Raw genomic sequence first — 15,456 nt, 5'->3', positions numbered from 1 at the left:
GGAGAGCACAAATACCTGAGAGCGGGCGGCTACAGGAGCTGCTGCCCGCCGCCGAGGGGGCCCGGGGCCGCCGCGGCCCTGCGATGGCTTCCGGGGCGGCCTGCTCCCGCCGGGAGCTCCTGAGGCGACGCGACGCGACGTGCGCTGAGGTGAGGCGAGGCGAGGCGAGGTGAGGTGAGGCGAGGCAGCCGCGGACGGGACGGAGAGCAGGGCCGGGCAGTCAAGCGCCCCGTTGCCTGGAGACCGCAAACACTGCCCCGGCTCCGTTGCCGGCGGGCGGGCAGGGGAGCGGGCAGCCGCCCGTGGCCTTCCCTGCGGGGGCGGCCCGTGAGGAAGCGGGGCCTGCGGCCGCTCGTACCCACGCGGGTCCGTACCGCGCGTTTCTGCCGCGGGGTGGCCGCTCCCGGCCAGCGGCTCAGCGGAGGCCGCGGCCCCTCCGAGGCCCCTCCGGCCTGGCGGGCAGGCGCTTCCCGTGGCGGCGGTGGGGCTTGGCGGTTCGGGAGGGGCCGCGTCGAGTTGGTTTGCGCCTCTCCGGAGAGAGCCCGGCGCTGGAACGGGGCGGTCGGGGGAGGCAGCTGGTACCTTCGGAAAGTGCACCAGGGCCCTTGACCCTCGGCGGGCCTGTATAAGGCGAATGACTTACCGAAAGCAGCAAACTCTGTGGTGCAGCCTACGGTTTTGACCTTATTTTTTAATAACTGTTTCTAGCAGTAAATCGGTTATGTTTCTAGGGGTGTTTAGACCAATGATGTTCCTTTAAGCCAGGGCCATTTCTGAAGTCCGGCTTTTTCCCTATCCGTGTTCTTTGACATTCAAAAGAGAAAAAAACCCTATGGTGAATAGAGATTTTTTGACATTTTATTAAGAGTTTGCCCATTACTTTGATTTGATTACTTTAATTACCCTAATTAGCCATCAAGATATAATTTAGCATTGTTGTCACATTAGGCCACAGGTGATATTACCAAGAAAGACTTGAGGGCATAAAAAGAAACAGTTCTGAAATAGAAATCACATCAAAAGGAGCTGGGTTGATCAAACGCCTGTGCCTCTTTGCCCCTCCGCTGAGGTTCAAGCACAGCTTGTGGGAATAAAACCGAGACTGGTGCCTTCAATGGATTGTGGTCCAGGCTGCAAAAATCATTACCCATAATTTGACTTTGCTGCATGACTGAGTGGTGTGGAAGTTGCTCCCAGCCACATTTTGCCTTGTAGATACAAAGAACATGGAGGATGCCAGTATCCTCCATTTATCATTTCTAGCATAAAGAGTCCCAGTTTAGTTAAGAATCCAGTGTGCTGACTGCGATACATGGATGGTTTTAAGGGATGTTGTTACAACCTGTATGAACAAGGCTGGCCAGAAAGGTGTTAGCAGCAATGTGAAGAAATTATTTTGTTGACTTAGGGTTATATAGCAGGTATGAATACAGCCAATTTTAAGTTGGGCATCAAACTTAAGCTTAGATTAATTTAGGTTCCTAACTTTGCTCCTTAAAGGGGTAAAAGGAACAGCATCTACAATAGCTCAGTGCTGATGGAAAAAAGAGAGTATCTTCCTGGTGGAAGGGACTGTGGCCTCATATGATACCTGAGGTGTATGAATAGAGCCCAGCATGAAAACCTGTTGTTATAAGTGGCAAAACCAGCAATGTAACGTAGAGGCCCTGGCTCCTGATGTTTTTCTCAAGTCACCAGACAATTTGCTATTTGTCCTGTGGGACAGATGTGGCAAGGCCTGTTTCTGGGGGGGGGGGGGGAAGTGTGGAGATGTTTATCTAAACATTAAATATGCTACACACTCATTAAATATTAAGTATGCTACAATAGCACCTCGTGATGTCTCTGACTGCTGATAAAATTTTAAAGGGAGGTGGGTGGGGAGGGAGTAAACACAGCACAACAAGTGGAAGGCTTTGCAAAGCAGGAGATGCACTAACACGTCTGCAATAACCCTTTTCAGAGACGTACGTGGCTGAGAAATCTTGCATTTATTTCTTCTAAAGGCTCTTGGTGCCTGCAGTGCATGTAACAAGTCCCTCCCCTCAGGGCTTGTAAATGCTAGGTGTAGCTAGGACTGAGGATGAGAAACCAGTAATATGTGCATTTAGTACAGAAGATTAGAGAATGAACTTTCTTTGTTAGAAAGGAGTGTAAGGGAGTGGGGCATTATAACTTAAAAAAAGTAAACTTTTATTTATTTGACAAACATTCTTCACTCTGAGCTGTACCTGGGTTGGAAAGCAGATACCAAATTCAGCTCTCGTTTAGGCTGGTGTAAGCATGCAGGCTAGGGAACAAAGATGGCTTGTACTGAATTATACAGGCTGGGTGACTGGATGCCCACAACACTGAAGTAAAGAAGCTCTGGTGATGTACTAAGCCACACGATGAAATTTCATCCCTGGGTGTATTTAGTTCCACACCCGTAGTCTGCCAGACCAGCAGTTAGACTGCTGGTAACTGTTGTCAAACTGAGGTAGGATATTCTGCTCTCGTGAAGGAAATGTGCACCCATGGCCACAGCTGCTGCTATTCCTTTGGGTTAGACCAGCAGACTTCAAATGGAGACCTCTAAGCTTTGTTATTGACAGATCTACTTCCTAACATTGTCTCGTAGGAAAGCATGCATGGAACATTTTGGGATGTTCAAATTCTCATCCAGCCTTTTATATGCTCTTCTTTGACAGAAGAAGACAGCAGTCTGTAAGATTGTATAAACCTATCAGCACCCCAGATAATCACAGAAGTATAACACATCCTGGGAAAACTATAAGGTGATTAAATTGGTGTTTGTAAAGAGCTCTGAAATGTGTGGGTGAAAGGTGGCATGGGCAAGAGAAGAAGTTTTAGCCGTGTCATTTTATAGTCTGACACAATTACTCTGGATCTGGTGGAGTATTACAAAATTTACCCCTCGGCTCAAGCTTCTTACTGAAGCCTTGAGGAAGTAACGGTCTTAACTTTTCACTTGGCTTTGCCCAGTTTAAATATAAATGTGTTAATACATTAAACATCCCAGAGGTCTCTGAGTGCATAAAGGTAGATGGTCACAGAAAGCCAAAATGCTCTCTTTATGCACTGGACTATTTTCACCTATGTTCACCCCAACGAGAATGACAATGCAAAGGATTGCAGGGCTTCTTGATAAAGAGCAGGATTAAGATGCACTTGAGCAAGATTACAAGAAAAAGGCTGTCATTCCATTAGAGAAAGAAATAATCCCTTTGTTTATATTCTAGAGATTAAAGCAGCAACAGCAGAAACCCCCCAAAGGTCACCACACACATACTTTGCTGTCTCAGTTATTGTCTATAATTTAACTGTGGGATTATGCAATCGCATAATTTAATCAGTTCTCCTTCTGCAGGGACTCCTGAAGCAGCTCTCTGTATGAGGTAGTAAAGTGATCTGCTTACTCCGCAGACAAATAGGTGTGCTTGATTTTGAACAAAAGGTTCATGATGTGAGTGAAGTGTTTCCAAGGAGTAATAGTAACTTCAAAGTAATGGCCTTTCTTAGTTGCTGAAACCGCATGTGGTTCTTGAATATCTGTGAGTTCAGTCTTCTGCAAGGTTTCAGTTTTTCCTCGTCTACTCCCATAGGTATGATGTGTATGACCATCAGCAGTAATTACCTCTAATAAGCTTGTGTTCAATTGAAAAACAATTGTCTTAACTGAAGAGGACAAGCCAAAGGTTGCATTGTCTAAGACCTGAGAAGGAAAAATTCCCCTTAAACCAGTTAGATCATGCCCAGTGGTCCGCTTCCAGAGTGTGCGTATCAAGTGTACCCCTTAATGAAGTATCATCTGTGTTCCCCTGACATTCAAGAGTCAACACCCATCTTCCCCTCTCATGCCACATCATCTGATAAAAAGGCTCAAGGATAGAAATTTCTAGCTGAGATTTCCTGCTCAGAGTTAATTCACTAGCATTTCCCAGCCTAGATTTGCAAGTACAAGATTTTCTAGATAGAGACTGCTGAAATCAACAGCAGTTGTGCCACGTATAATCAGGGAACAAGACTGGCCTCTGAATAGTAAAACATGTCAACATACTAGACTTCACATCTCTTGTGCCCTAATAGCCAGCCAGACTGATTTTTCAACTAGCTCAGCACCTTAGTGTCCAGTGAGGAAGTCATCGGAACAGGTTTGCTTGTTCTCAATGTGCCAAGCAAATGGTGGACCAAAAAAAAAAAAAAACCACCCCAAAAAACCATGCTCTCTGCTTCCATTCTTCCCAGTGCCAAATGGCTGTATCAAGTTCTGTTTTTGTGATATGTTGTTTGCTGTGTTTATTTAGGATATAAGCTTTTGAGGCCAAGGATAGTGCCTGGTATGATGAGTACGATGGGCTCAATCTCAGAAGGGATCTTCCAGCACTGCTGTAACATGAAGAATAACAAACTGTGAGTTATAATAAAAGGAAGCTGTTACAACATCTCAGTAGATATGCTGCCAGCTCAGATTAGACAGACGATGTTAACCACCCTGCTTTATTCCTTTTCTGTTAATATTGAAATTTACTGCTTTTATTTCCTCTCATTCTTCCCCTACTTTACGAACAAACAAGGATAAGAAAACATTGAGGGATAACTTATTTGGTTACCCTAAGTTTCCAACTCGTATTGTTTGAACTAAGTTTATCAACCAGCCATGGAAACATTAATCACCCAGAAAAATAGCATGCAGTGAAATGACTTTTCAAAATGTCGTTGGTATAATTATCATCTTGGCCATTACATTAAATGCCACCATTTATAACTGTTATGTTTAAGTATGCAAACAGTAATTAACTTGGTAATGAACTGAGGACCCCTGTGCCTCTCTTCCCTCAGCTAATTTGCATGTTAATTATCATTAGCAACCAGGGAAACAAGTTATAAACAGCTTAATTAGCAGCTTAATCATTTTTACAAGAAAACGTGCTGCACTTTGATACATGAGCAAGAGTTAGATTAATGAAGTCAGATGAGCTTGTTTTTTCAGTGCTATTCCCTGCTGCAGCACTGGGCTTGTACTAGGGCAACGTGGATAACAGACGTGTCCACGTGTACACACACACGTGTGCACCCACTTGTGCTTCAGGTGTCTGCGCTTCATTTTACAAGCGTTTCTGCAGAAGGCACTGTCAGCCTTCTGAGAGGAGCTGCCCTTCTCTTCTGTGTCTGATAGCAAATAGTTATGCTAAATAGATGCCAGGAAAGCTGAAATTCCAGCATGATCAAGCAAAACACCATGAGGCTAGTTTTGATAACAATCCTCATTTAATCCTGTAGTTTCTAGGCTCTCTTTGCTGTGATGTGTTTTGATTCCACTTGTAGTCCCTGCTTCAAGCAGCACTGCGTTGGCACCGCTTCGACCACCAGCTCAGTGTGGCTCTGGCCAGGGCAGCTGAGGCTCTGGGGGTGCCACGGCTGTGCCTCGGTGGGCAGCGCTGTGTGTGCTGCTTCCACCACGCCCGGGGGTGTTTAAGAGCAGGCGTTCAGGCTCGCTGGTGGTGCTCTCACTCCAGGTAGGGCTTCTGCGTTTTAGGCTAGGCTCACAGTCAAGGGCTGAGCTTGTTTTCTTCAGTAGTGTTGGCTGTGACTGTCTTAAGTAGCTCTGAAGTTTATAAGGAAAAAGAATTTGCTTTCTCTCTTTTTTTCTTTTCTTTGTTTCCTTTTTGGCAGAAACTTTCTGATGATTTAATGGAAAATTTGGGTACAATTTAAGATTTTTTTTTAGGTTATCATACTTCCATTCCCTGATACACATTACAATAAATAATAGCTAGCTCACACGCATTTCTGAAGGTTTTTTCCAAGACTTTTTTTTTTACTACATTCAGAAGTTAAATGGAGAGCTGGAATAGGGCCTTATTACTACAAAGGACATAATGATTAAAGGAAGGAAAATCTTAATAGGAAGGAGAACTGCTCACTGTGGCTTATAGCTGGTGTTGCCCAGTATGTCTGATGGCAGGCATGCGGTGTAAATGGATGCTGATCTGTGTGGAGTTTGGATTTCTGTGCATGTACTGAGGTCCTTGGTGGGTAAGCTATCCAGATGAGGCTCACCCTGTTGCTTAGACAATGGATAAAATGTCAGTCTGGGAATTATTCCATGTTAGTTTGCCAAGAGCACTTCTCATTTGATCAAGAATCAATCATTTGATGAAAGGCAATAGGAATTTTGTCATAACATAAGAAAGCGTTGTCCAAGGAGATTGTAGAATGTCTGTCACCAGAGATTTTAGGAATGGGTTAGATAAACATCTGTAAGGGATGGTTTGGGTATTGTTAATCCTGCTCCAGGCTAGCAGGGTAGACCTAGGGTCTGAAACCAGACAGTTTTCTGCGATGTGGCTGCAGAACATCCGTGATGCTTGATTGGGAGATTCAGCATCTGACAAAACTCATTTCACTGCAGGTCTGATCCAAAATCAGGCCGGCTTCCTTATTCCATGGGAATCTAGGTGTTCTCTCCATCATGATAAAGATACTCATTGTTATGATGTGTAAAGAAATATATGCTTGCATAAAATTAAACTCAAAAGGCGTTATAACCTTGATGCAACTCATATTATTGGTGATACAATGCCCATCTATCTGCCATGACAAACCATTACCAGTAGAGGGTACCAGTGTACTGTTTGCAAGGATAGAAATTGTCATCTTTGGAAATCTTTTAATTATTGTTTTATTTTTATTTTGTATGATTGACTGGGGCTAGCACAAAAGCAGGAAGCTGCTACCTTGTGAGGCACAGAATTTGCCCTGAGTGGCTGCTTGCAAAATCCTGACTGTTACAGCAGAATGAAGGAGAAGATTTTTTTTTTTTATTTTGGACTTTTGAATTTATCTGCTGGCACATCACTGGTCCTTATTAATTCAAGATAGTTTGTAAGGATGGGCAAAAATCTGAAAGTTCCCAGTTCAGGCAGGCTTTGAGTTGCTATACTGGAGATGAAGTTTGGTGACCTATGTGGACCTAAGCAGAGTTGTGTTTCTGGCTCTGGAGCATAGCTGAGTGAGATCTTACACTGCAGGAGCAGCTTCCTTTCAAACTAGGACTAGTAATTTATCCAAGCGTTTTTCTTAAGAGCCTGTGTAACTTACAGTAATGAAGAACATCTCTGAGGAATGCTTTCCAAATGCTTCAGGTTTTGTGTTTGCAACTGTCCTACCTCCAAAAATGGAGCACAGCCCAGAATAGCTATCTGTGCTGAGCACTCTATTCCAACCCTGTTCAAGTCAGTTTGGCCACTGACTACAGTATAACCATCTTTATGGTTCTGAAAGTTTGTTGTGTAGCTTTGAACCCAGGCAAAGTGAGCTGTGCTTAGCAAGAGTAGTCCTGTCACTAACCACAGTCAACTGTGGCCATAACTTAATAAGACGTGGTGCTCAGTTCCCACATGAACGACAGCCCAAACCCACTATCCACCTTGTAAAGTCGTTGTGTGACCTGAGAAGATAATCCAGTTTTGGATTTAGACAGTCCTGTTGTGTCTTTCAGTCTGCAAAAGCCCAGAGCTGAGTGCATTTGGAGACAGAACTAGCTGCTTACTGCTAGAAGTAGTCCTCATAGTTCAGGGCTCATCTGAAAAGGAAGGAAGCTTGCATAAAGTATTTGTTGATTTATCTGATCTCTTAATAGACAGATGAGATCAGATGCTGGCAATTCGTCCCTCTTCCTCAGATACCTGGAAAAGAATTGTCACATACTTTACAAATGCACACACAGAAGACATCTGTTCAGGTGGTTTACCAACTGAGATGATGATGGCAGGAGGGTATGGCTGTAGGTTAGTGTGTAATTTTACCAAAGAAAAGGCAGTAAATGCTAAAAGGGGACTGAATTGTTGCATGAGCAAAGAGTGGCAAGCATGTCTAGAGTGCTCCAGACAGCTCCACAGCCCAGCATGGCTCGAGCAACGGCCCAGTCAGTGAAGCATGGCTGATTTACGCCAGATGAGAATCCAGCCTAGTGGGTTTCATCGCTTCCTTGAGTGGGGCACTGCCCTGTGGAATGGCAGCCAGTAAAGAGCAAGCTTCCTGTGCTATGTTCCATAAAGTCTTTATCAGCTCATGTAATCAGATAGCATGGCTGGATGTTGATTTTGTTACGGTACCTGGAGCGAATCTCTATATGTTAATTTAAAGCCATAAAACTGCAGCTTAGGGTTTCGGCATCCTAATTGAAACTTCCTCTTCTTGGAGGCATTCATGCTACAGCGGAATAATAATCATCATAAAAAAGCAAGAGGCAGATAAAATGAAAGTGCATTGTTTCAGGTAACCCATAAATGCCAGGAAGACTCTGACACCTAGTGCCGAGCATGCAGTTGTGCTGAAGGATCTCCACTGGACTTTCTGCTTGCTTTTACCAGCAGTCCAGTAGAAGTTCCATAAGGAGATCTGTCCTTGTCAGAAATGTGGTATTCAGTCTTCCTTGCCAGAGAGTGTCCTTGTTTGAACTGTCATTGCATGAAGTGTACACAGTGTTTGGCACAATGGGGCTATCGTTTCTGGTCAATGCTATTTAATTGCCCCTTTGACATTCTGCTCTGGAGATGCTGCTGAGGTCAACAGGAGAACTGAAGAGCAGGGTATTTGTTCTCAAACTGTTAAATCTGGATCCTGAAAACACTCGCTGTCAAGGCAGTCACTTACAACTGCAGATCATGTCCTTAAAGTCTCCTGTCTGTTAGTCACGAGTGGGATAGAGGAGCATCAGATGGAGCTAAAGGAAGGAGACAGCTGGTAGGATACTTAGGGCCAGAGGTAGAATGGATAGGAATTGGTAGAAGACCCTCACTGATTTCCCTGAAGTGACTTGGCCGTTTGATGGGACCTGTCTGAACGCAGACTCTAACCTGCTTGCGCTGGCAGTGGTGTCTCAAACTGGAGCCATGTGCGCTGAACAGCCTTTGCCGCTGCAGGCCAGGCCTCAAGTTCAACGTGACGGGCTTGAGCTGGGATCCAGGTTTGGTGGCTGGCTCCCTTCTGTTGATCTATGGCTTCCTCTAGCTCAAGGTGTAAGCTCTGCTCCACTACACCCACCAACCTCAGGGTCTTGTCTCCCAAAAGACCATTAAAGCTTAGGCAGGGGTATAGGACCTCGTGCTTAGAAGCGAAGCAGAAAGGATAAGACAGCACCAGCCTGCTGACTAGACTGTGAACCAAATGCTATAACAGATCAAAGGGAAAACTAAATTATAGATTGATAGATGCCTTTAGTTTATAAGTTATTAAGCACCAGGTAACAGGTTAGATTAATATTGTGCCTGGAGGTTTCTTTTTGCTGCTTTTTTTCTCTCTCTCCTTTTTTAAAAATTGGAGAAAACAAAATATTTTTCTAATTAAGTAAATCTACAGTGCTTGCTAATGGGGCCCGTCTGTGTGCTTGTCACAGGGCACAGGGAGAACTGGAATAATGATTTTATTTTTTCATTAAATAGAATTATAGGCAGTTACTCAAAGCAACTGTGAGTCTAATTGAAAGAAAACCATTTCTTCTTAATTTACTTTCACGGTTCTGGATGATAAAAGAGTGTGTTCGCTGGAAAATTAAATAAAAAACACAACATGAGGAAGCTTGAAATAATGTTGCTCAGGCACAGGTGGGCAGAGAGAGCACAGTAGTTTTCCTGCTAGTTATTAGTGAGTTCAGACACTAGTGCTTTCTCTTACTGCCCAAAAGGTGCATTTCTCCTCTCTCAAGGCCCTTCCCAGGTTTTCATTGCAGCCTCCCCCTTTCACTTCAAGGACATCCCTTTGTTTTCCACTTTAGTCATCCCCCACATCAACCATGTGAGCTTGACTCTTCCTGCAGGGCTGGACTATTACTTCCCCTCTCCCTCCATGAATGACAGCAGCCAGATATCAGTGCTCCTCTGTATCCCAAATGATTCCAGACTGGTTCAGGCGTTGGGATTACTGGGATCCTTCAGCTCATGGATGCGCCTTTCTGGGCCCTGGCTCCAAGGGTGCCTTACAGAGTTGTCAACATCTCGTGGGTTGGTTGGATTGCTCTTCTCTTACTAAGGCTGCAGAGAGCAAGTAAGGTTTGGCTCTTTCTCAGCCCTGAATGGCCCCAGAAATCTTTAGGCACTGCACAGTCCCCCTGCACAGGCACACGAAGGGTTAAGAAAATGGGAACTGATTAATTCCATGGCGAGGGTCCTTATCTGGCCCTGGTGCTGCCTCTGAAATGGACACATCTGGTAGGGTCACAGCATCAAGGAATGGCTGCAGCACTGAGGCAAGGGTCTGTTTCCACTAACCGTTTCTGCTACTTCTTACACTAAGTACTTCCTAAAAAAGGCACGGGATAATGTTTCACTGTGGCTGCTGTTAGATTTACGGGGATACCATTTGCTCCAACTCTTGGATTCACTCAGTCCGGGACAAGATTAAAACCAACCCTTCAATTTCCTTTTTTCTTTAGGAAATTAACTGTGGCTTTTCTGCTAATGAAAGTCCAGAGACACTAGCTTATTCAGGCTCTCTGCTGGCTCTGTGTTTGTTTGATATGTCTTCAAGGTGCACCTGAAGGAAACAAGAAGTTAAGGCAGCTATTGGCAATTAACACTAAACATTATTTTCTGCCTTTTATAAATGCCTGTGTATGTAAGGAAGCCAGAGCAGGGCTTGGACTTGTCACTTCAGGAAATGCTCTGTCTTTTCTGTTTGAAAATAGGGTAAGGAAAAAGGCAGTGAAAACTTTCCATGAAACAAAACCTATTTTGACTCCATCTATAGATGCTTGTGCTCCTGTGATCATGTTACACTAAAAATCTGTTTCATTCCAGGTTCATCTTTATTTCTTAATGTTGTATAATACAAGAAACATTTCTGTTCTGCTTCTACTGAAATATTTCTAAGAAGATTCCAATTTCTTTTGGAATTACTTCTTTATTTTTGTAACTAGCTCTACTCGAAAAGAGTGGCTTCTTACAAACTGTTCTGCTGCTGATGCCGTGAGACATTCAAGGGAAAGAACTTCCCTGTAATACTCTTTGATCAGCTGTGTGTTGGGTCAGAACAGGGCAGTCGGGATGATTCAGAGCAATGGGACAAGATATTTATATTTTTCCCATCAGTAGATGTATTTGGGTATTTTCTGACAAAAAGGGTTTTCACTGGAGAGTGCTGGTTCAGCCAAAATTATTTTTCTTCCATCTCATTCCCAGAAAACACTACCTGCTTTGTTTCCTTCTTCAGCAGCAGAACCTGGGCCTCTGGGATCAATGGTTCCAATGCTGTCCCAGCACAACCGTATCACCTCCTCCCGTTGGAAAATACGAAGCCTTCCAAGTAGTCTGGAGGAGAACTGGACACCATAAAAATCCCCATGGAGGCAAGCAAGCTGTGACTCTGGGATCCAGTTGAACCCTGGCTTGTGTTGGGTTTGCAAAGGATTTGCTAAAAAATGGTTGTTGGGATTTTTTGTTTTATTTTTCATCAGTATCTGAATTGATGGGTTTAGTTAAAGAGAATTTCTGGTTAACAGACTCACTGGTTTTTACTGACAGCTAATACGCAGGGAGGAATGGATGACCAGGCCCTTCAAATTTTTAGATTTGGAAAACATACTTCCAGTCTAATTTGTTGAGATGAACAAAAATGAAGAGAAATATTGCTTGATCTCCTATTCTTATTAATGGGGAAGCTTCTCCCCATTCTGAACATCCTGCCTAAGTGCTATGAAGAATAAACAACGTTATATGAACTACCTGATAAATGCTGCTTTCAAAATAAAGATTTTTTTTCCAAACTCTTTAATACCTTCCTAATCTGAAGTATAATTTTTCTTGTCTATAATCACTATATTAAAATTTAATGCCAAGTGTTAATATAACATACTTAATGGCAACCTGCATATTATTCTGAACGTAGCTGCCCTGCAAAAGAGCTCTGTGAGCTTGAACAGGAGAGCGTTTAACTCTTCCCAGGCGCTCAGTGGGTAGCAAAGGCACGTGGTCTTAGTTGCTACTACATGGAGCAAACTTCAGTGCTGGGAATTGGGTTGGCAGCTTCCAAGCAAGGAACCAAAGCCAGCACAATATCCTTATCATTTGTCTGCTGGGATCACTTCTGTTTTCTAAGATGTTTCTTCTGAGCCCATTCTAGTAGGGAAATTCAGACTGGCAAGATGAATGAGAGAGTGGAACTGTTATGAAGGGAAGGCTGTTACTTAGATGTATGTGTTTAAATCATGGCAGGGTGGAGGATGAATGAGTGAAGGTTAGACCATTCCAAAAAAAGAGATAACTGGAGAAACAGGATAGGGAACTTGTTTTCTTGGCCCACGCAGCAGCATGGTGGTTAACTGTTTTTATTTTTTTTGCCTGACTGCCACCTGGGTTGTGTCTCTGTGTGTGAGTGTGGGTGCTGCATGCAGGACTCTGAAGTACAGAAAAGCACTTTGCCACCCTTCTTCTTGTGTGCTGCATCTCCCTGCACTTCTCTGGAGAGTAGGTATTCAAGATCTTGTGCTTTGCTGTTCCTGGAGACTCTGCAGCCCCTAGCTGCACAGAAAGCTCCTGCCCTCAGCTGTGCTCAACATGAGGACCAAAATGCTCCTTCACTTGGCTGCTTGCTGACTGACTTCTCCCCTTTCCATCCTAAGGCTTTAGAGCAGGAACTGACCCATGGAGTTTCACTTGCTGTGCCTAGGAAATGTGGATATCTGGCTTTTAGAGTTTGGTATTCTGTAGTATTACAGTGTCAAATATTAGTATAATTACCCACCAAGGAGTCTTACAACATGGACTGAGCCCCAAAATGATGAGGTTGGCTTAAAAGCAGAAGATTATCATTGAAAGCTATTGTTTTAAATTTTGGATTTTGAAACTTTATGTTTCTAGCTTTCAAGCTGTGTTCAACAGGAGAGGTAGAAACTTGTTATAATGGGAAACTCAATTAACATGTAAACACAGATATGCAAATACTGCAACTTAATGCAAAATGCTGACACTCATGACAAAATCTGTGTGGTTGACAAAGCCATAAAACCTCAGATCCACTTAGAGGAAAGAACACAGGAAACAAATATTTCCATGCAGGTTTGATTCTGCGAATGCCCCAGCCCTTTTCCCTGATTTACGTGAGTGTGTTCTGAGGAGCTAAAAGCAGCAAGAGTTAGTTCTTTTACAATTTTTTTTATAGAAGCACAAAGTAAAATATTCTCACCTGGAAAGGAGTCTGTGCTGAGATGGACGGAGGGGAAAGAAATTAGAAAAAGAAAATAAAGAAACAGGCAGTGGGTGGCAAAAGGGAGAGAGGTACACAGTGGTGAGTGTGAAGGATGACTTGGAAAGTAGAGGGATGCTATTGAGGAACAGCAGTAGGAAGGAAAAGGGGGGCTGAGGGGAAAAGCAGGAGACATGGTAAGTTAAGTAAATTCACATTTATTTCTGCAAGAATTTGCTTCAAACGCTCTTCCTGCCCTCACTGAACATTTGCTGTTTGGACGCCCTCCACTACGGGGAGGAACAAAACCGCTCTGTTAAAGCACCAGTGGTGGAGGTGAATAGCAGGTCACTGGCAGGCTGCTGTGTTCAGTGTCTGTGTGCTCCACCTGAGTGAGGCACACTGTGCGTGCAGAGGGGCGAGCCAGCAACCTCTGAAGCTCTTGCAAAGGCTCCCTTGGGTCCTGCCTGTGCCCGTGGTCTGGTACAGGAAACCAAACCTCACTGCTAGTTATTGGTCATCTCCAAAAACTCCTTGGCTTTCAGGGTAGCTTGTTCTGATCCCTAGGGAGCGGTGGTCATGGTAAGGTTTATTAGCATCGCCTTGACAGTGTTTAAATGCATAATGGACAAGCTAGACCATACAGCTGAAATTCTATCCCGTGCTGCCAGTCAGATGTGTTCGGAAAGAGATGGTCCCTGTTTAAATTACGGCCTTGAATATCAGTACAAATGAAAGGGTTTTCAGCACCAAGGAGGACAGAATTATTTTTACCCTTAGCTAACCTCCCTGTTGCCTGCGCACTAGATAGCAGATATGTTCCAGCTTATTGGGACTACAACCAACCTATTGTTTTGGTCCAGTGTGAGCTAAAGCGAACAATGGGAGACATTGTTGGAGATCTGTTGCTGAAGGTTTTTAAATGCATGTTACGCTGTGAAGGCACAGGGCATCTGCAGTGTAACTGTCTGGAGACATTACTGTACCGTCTCAAGGAGTCTCCTTTACACACAAATCACTCTGTTTTAATGAAGACTTCCCATTCCCTATGGAATCCTACATGATTTCAGCTTTCATTAACTATGAGTTTAGGGGCTTCTCTAGACAAAAGCTATAACACTTTAATGATCATTAATCTGTTATACTCTGTCTACTGTGTACTCCAGTCATGGATGTATTGCATGGCAATTGCTGTTCATAACTTCCCATAGGCAAGCAATATGAGCACAATAGCATAGCTATGCTTTTATAAAGCATACTTCTTATTAAAGCTGGCATAGTTGTTTTGGGCTGGTCTAGCTAAGCTCTTATTCGTTAAGTGTAAGATCTTCTTTGCTTCCAAAGTATGTTGCTTAATGGTGTTTAAGAAAAGAGCTGATCCATGTTCTACGTCCATTAAAAGATACCATTTCACTGCTGTATACTATTTAGTTCATGTGTGACACCTGTAATTTTAAAGAAATCTTAAAGCTATCATTTGAAATCCCCTGCAAAATTTATTTGGCTTTATCACCTGCAGAGAAAGGCTCTTACAGATAAATATTGAATTACTTTCTGAGATGGGGAATACCTTCCTTGCCATGTGAACTGGAAGAGAATGTTTGAGGTAGACCAGCATGACTGGCCGATGGTTTGATAATTGAGCGAACCTAGTATGTCATCTGGTGCCGGTCTTGGTTCCTGCAATAGGCAGCTCCTTCCAATAGGTAACTTTTCTCTTCTGAATGTAGGATCTGCTGGCTTTGCAAACCGGATGCTGTTACCCTGTATCTCTGGCATTCGCAGTGATGCCAGTGCTAGGAGTGTGACAGTTTGCTGGTAGAGGTCAATCCCTCTGTGAGAGAGAGAAACAGGGAGAAGACTGTAGAGTATGATGGGGCTTTTAAAGGATTTTTTTGGTGGTTAGTTGTTTTTGTGGTTGTTGGGTTTGTCTTTGTTTTTAAAAAGCAGCCGATTTATCCAAGTTCCCCACTGACAAACAGGCTCCTCTAGTCAGGGTGCTCTAATTGACTACTAGGAAACCAGAAGTTGATACCTAAGTTTCATGGATCAATTATTGGTTACTAAAGGTGGAGGAGGTTGAAACAAGGGATACTTCTTATGCCATTCATCTGTAAAGTTGCTGGTGAGCCCTGAAGCCCTGATAAATAATACAGACCCAATCGGGACAGAATGCAGCTTACAGCTGGATGACATTTTACACACGTTTAGAGTGTCTCACAAGATGTTCTCCAATTAGTCATCATCACTCACAATATGTTTTACATATTA

Source organism: Balearica regulorum, chromosome 21, assembly GCF_011004875.1.
Source record: "Balearica regulorum gibbericeps isolate bBalReg1 chromosome 21, bBalReg1.pri, whole genome shotgun sequence".
Classification (NCBI taxonomy): domain Eukaryota; kingdom Metazoa; phylum Chordata; class Aves; order Gruiformes; family Gruidae; genus Balearica; species Balearica regulorum.
The sequence above is the reverse complement of the archived record's forward strand: the minus strand, read 5'-3'. Positions refer to the sequence as shown.